Genomic DNA, 5,312 nt, shown 5'->3' with positions numbered 1-5,312 from the left:
AGTTGATCAACGATAGTCAGTGTCTTCTGATTATGAACAAGGTGTTGTTGCTTGATAACTGGATCACTTCATTAGAAGAATCACGTGATGGACTAGACCCAAACTAATAGACATAGCATGTTGATCGTGTCATTTTATTGCTATTGTTTTCTGCGTGTCAAGTATTTATTCCTATGACCATGAGATCATATAACTTACTAACACCGGAGGAATACTTTGTGTGTATCAAACGTTGCAACGTAACTGGGTGACTATAAAGATGCTCTACAGGTATCTCCAAAGGTGTTCGTTAAGTTAGTATGGATCGAGACTGGGATTTGTCACTCCGTTTGACGGAGAGGTATCTCGGGGCCCACTCGGTAATACAACATCACACATAAGCCTTGCAAGCAATGTGACTTAATGTAAGTTGCGGGATCTTGTATTACGGAACGAGTAAAGAGACTTGCCGGTAAACGAGATTGAAATAGGTATACGGATACTGACGATCGAATCTCGGGCAAGTAACATACCGAAGGACAAAGGGAATGACATACGGGATTATATGAATCCTTGACACTGAGGTTCAAACGATAAGATCTTCGTAGAATATGTAGGATCCAATATGGGCATCCAGGTCCCGCTATTGGATATTGACCGAGGAGTCTCTCGGGTCATGTCTACATAGTTCTCGAACCCGTAGGGTCTGCACACTTAAGGTTCGACGTTGTTTTATGCGTATTTGAGTTATATGGTTGGTTACCGAATGTTGTTCGGAGTCCCGGATGAGATCACAGACGTCACGAGGGTTTCCGGAATGGTCCGGAAACGAAGATTGACATATAGGATGACCTCATTTGATTACCGGAAGGTTTTCGGAATTACCGGGAATGTACCGGGAATGACGAATGGGTTCCGGGAGTTCACCTGGGGGGGGGGGGCAACCCACCCCTGGGAAGCCCATAAGCCTTGGGGGTGGCGCACCAGCCCTTAGTGGGCTGGTGGGACAGCCCAAGAGAGGCCTATGCGCATTGGGAAGAAAATCAAAGAGGAAAGGAAAAAAAAAGAAGGAGGTGGGAAAGGGAAGAAGGACTCTACCTTCCAAACCAAGTAGAATTCGGTTTGGGAGGGGGAGACCTTCCCCCTTGGCTCGGCCGACCCCCTTGGGAGTCCTTGGACCCCAAGGCATGTCTCCCCCCTCCTCCTATATATACTGGGGTTTTAGGGCTGATTTGACACAACTTTGCCACGGCAGCCCGACCACATATCTCCACGGTTTCACCTCTAGATCGCGTTTCTGCGGAGCTCGGGCGGAGCCCTGCTGAGACAAGATCATCACCAACCTCCGGAGTGCCGTCACGCTGCCGGAGAACTCTTCTACCTCTCCGTATCTCTTGCTGGATCAAGAAGGCCGAGATCATCGTCGAGCTGTACGTGTGCTGAACGAGGAGGTGCCGTCCGTTCGGCACTAGGTCGTGGGATTGTTCGCGGGATAGTTCGCGGGGCGGATCGAGGGACGTGAAGACGTTCCACTACATCAACCCGTTCACTAACGCTTCTGCTGTACGGTCTACAAGGGTACGTAGATCACTCATCCCCTCTCGTAGATGGACATCACCATGATAGGTCTTCGTGCGCGTAGGAAAATTTTTGTTTCCCATGCGACGTTCCCCAACAATGTTATCTCGGAAACCACCCAATAGTCTAATTGTGTTTTGTGTTTCAGTGTGATAATTCTGGCCCTCACTATCGAAAGCATCCTGTGATGTTATATAATAGTAGGTATTCCTAATCTCGATTCTTGAACCCAATGATCATTCTTCTCACCCCCGTCTATAGTATTTACTTGTTCATTTAGGATGTTAGTAACCTTGGTCTAGCCTTCAAGGTTCATGGTATATCATTATTCCACTACCATGAACCATCATGGCGGAAGTTCTTCATGAACTAAATGATCATAACAAGAGTGCTCTTGATGAGGTCTTGATGACCCACAAGTATAGGGGATCTATCGTGGTCTTTTCGATAAGAGTGTCGAACCCAACATGGAGCAGAAGGAAACGACAAGCGGTTTTCGCTAAGGTATTCTGTGCAAGCACTGAAATTTTCAGTAACAGATAGTTTTGTGATAAGGTAATTCGTAACGGTAGCAAGTAACAAATGTAACAAAGGTGCAACAAGGTGGCCCAATCCTTTTTGTAGCAATGGACGAGCCTGGACAAACTCTTATATAGAGCAAAGCGCTCCCGAGGACACATGGGAATTTCTGTCAAGCTAGTTTTCATCATGCTAATATGATTCACGTTCATTACTTTGATAATTTGGTATGTGGGTGGACCGGTGCTTGGGTGCTTCCCTTACTTGGACAAACATCCCACTTATGATTAACCTCTCTTGCAAGCATCCGCAACTAAGAAAGAAGAATTAAGATAAATCTAACGATAGCATGAAACATATGGATCCAAATCATCCCCTTACGAAGCAACGCATAAACTAGGGTTTAAGCTTCTGTCAATCTAGCAACCCATCATATACTTATTAATTCCCAATGCCATCCCCTAGGCCCAACTAATGGTTAAGCTTCGTGTAGTCGACGTTCACATGACACCACTATAGGAGAGACAACATACATCTCATCAAAATATCGAACGAATACCAAATTCACATGATTACTTATAGCAAGACTTATCCCATCTCCTCGAGAACAAACATAATTACTCAGAAATCATATTCATTTTCATAATCGTAGGATTACTAATAATCATTAAGCATGTGAACATATGATCTTGCACCAAGTAAACCAACTAGCATCAACTAGAAGGAGTAATCAACACTACTAGCAACCCCCAGGTACCAATCTGAGGTTTGAGACAAAGATCAGATACAAGAGATGAACTAGGTTTTGGAGAGGAGATGGTGTTGATGAAGATGTTGATGGAGATTGACCCCTCTCGATGAGAGGATCGTTGGTGATGACGATGGCTTCGATTTCCCCCTTCGGGAGGGAAGTTTCCCCGACATAATAGCTCCGCCGGAGCTCTAGATTGGTTCTGCTGAAGTTCCGCCTCGAGACGGCGGCGCTTCACCCCGAAAGTTTTGATATGATTTTTTCCAGGTGAAAACCCTTCATATAGCAGAAGATGGGCACCGGAGGCCTCTCAGGGGGCCCACAAGCCTGCAGGGCGCGCCCCTGGCTTGTGCCCCCCTGGTAGGTCCCCTCATGTATTTATTTGGCCCAATATTTTTTATATATTCCAAAATAATTCTCCGTAAGTTTTTAGGACTTTTGGAGTTGTGCAGAATAGGTGTCTCAGATTTGCTCCTTTTCCGGTCCAGAATTCCAGCTGTCGGCATTCTCCCTCTTCATGTAAACCTTGTAAAATAAGAGAGAAAAGTCATAAGTATTGTACCATAATATGCATTAACATCCCATAATGCAATTAATATCGATATAAAAGCAAGATGCAAAATGGACCTATCAACTCCCCAAGCTTAGACCTCACTTGTCCTCAAGCGAAAGCCGAGATAGATAAATATGCCCACATGTTTAGAGATAGAGGTGTCAATAAAATAAAATACATATATGAAGTCATCATGGTTAACTTTATAACGTCAACACATATTGACATAGAATATCTTATGCTAGATTAGTTCACAAGGTAAAACATGAATCAAGAACTCTATTGAGAACAAACAAACTATGATTTTAGTCATTGAAGCAATTCCAATTTATCGCAACGTAGGAAAGAATCAATATAAGAGCTTGCAAAGAAAATGGACATACTCAATCATCTTATGGTCTTTCATAATTGCTAACACTCACGCGGTACCTATGAGGTCAAAGATTCAATCGAACACAGAGAATGATAGGGGCTTATAGTTTTGCCTCCCAACTATTGACCTCACACTACAAGAGATACAGACTGTAGAGACATTATCATGGGTTTCTAGAGACACTAAGTAATGTGTCTACATACCTATAGATACACTTACTATAGTGCCTCATGAGATGCCTATATGTACAGTGTCTTTACGATTTAGAGTCATTATGTCAAAGTGACTCTACATGATATAAAGTCACTCCGTAAAGGCATAAGTTAATGTATCAGTAGATAAAGACATCTCAAAGAGTCACCTCAAATGTGTATCTATATATTTGTAACGGCATTCTATTAGGTCACTACATAATGTCTCAACCCATAGAGACAACTTCATATGGACAAAGTATTATACCTTTAAAAAGGCACAGTGGCATTCCTTATCGACATGAATCAACGCCTATTAAAACTAATAAAGGAATTTATAGAGGCATTCTCAGCCATCTCAATGTACGCATTAGCCAATGGCTTCTACAGAAAGTAGGGACATTTATAGAGGCGTTTACAAAGTATTTAAGGCTCCCATATAGACATTATTCCCAAAATGCCTTAAAAAATCTAGCAGAAGTCATTGGTCGAGAAATTTTATTTATTTTTCAGATATGAAGGTAAAAATGTATGTTCACTCTCTCAAAACAAAGCAAGAATATTTCCACATGCAACTCATTTCATTCCAGATTAAAATGATAAATAATCTTAATGGAAAAAAGGTAGAGAAAATATGGAATGATCTTTCAGGCGAGTGCTTAGTAGAACAATGTCTAATTCTAATGCAAATACAAATACCAATAACTAGAAATGATACTAACAGTTCAAGTTTACATAAATGATAAGATACAACTAAACAAGCTCTCCATTGCTTCATATGCACATGGTTACAGGTTTTCCAACACACATGGACTAGCCTCGACTTTTCCCAAATACGACAACTTCGTGAGATTGTCCTTGTCCTTCATTGACTATAATACTGAAAAAAATAGTGAGGCTATTTATTATGTATTCTAGTTAACGAATTTCAGGTTATGTTATCCAAAGATTTTAAAATAAAAAAATTAGAGTCCTAAACACACTTCGAGTTATGCACTTGTATAGTATCTCCTAGTAAGCTATACCTGGATTGGAAAAGTGAGTCAAGCAAACAAAGTTTATGGTACGTACATATCAAATTTAACAATGTGAATGAATTTTTTCATGTGATGTTAATGGCTGAGAATGCTAATACTAGTTAGAAAAAAAGGTTTGTATCTGAACTATCAAAAGACAATTTGAATGGACCACAATTCATATGCTAGTCAATGTATAGTTGCTTGAACTATGTGTGCAAGCATCAGGAGAAAAGCAGTAGCAACAAGGAGGGTGTTGATTCAAATAGTTCAAGTGACTAGAGTTTAAGATGTATTGGTTTCTTTCGAGAATTTCATTATCATTACATTTCAGTTTTAGATAAACCGATCT

Source organism: Hordeum vulgare, chromosome 2H (genome assembly GCF_904849725.1).
Source record: "Hordeum vulgare subsp. vulgare chromosome 2H, MorexV3_pseudomolecules_assembly, whole genome shotgun sequence".
NCBI lineage: Eukaryota > Viridiplantae > Streptophyta > Magnoliopsida > Poales > Poaceae > Hordeum > Hordeum vulgare.
Note: the sequence above shows the minus strand (reverse complement) of the source record.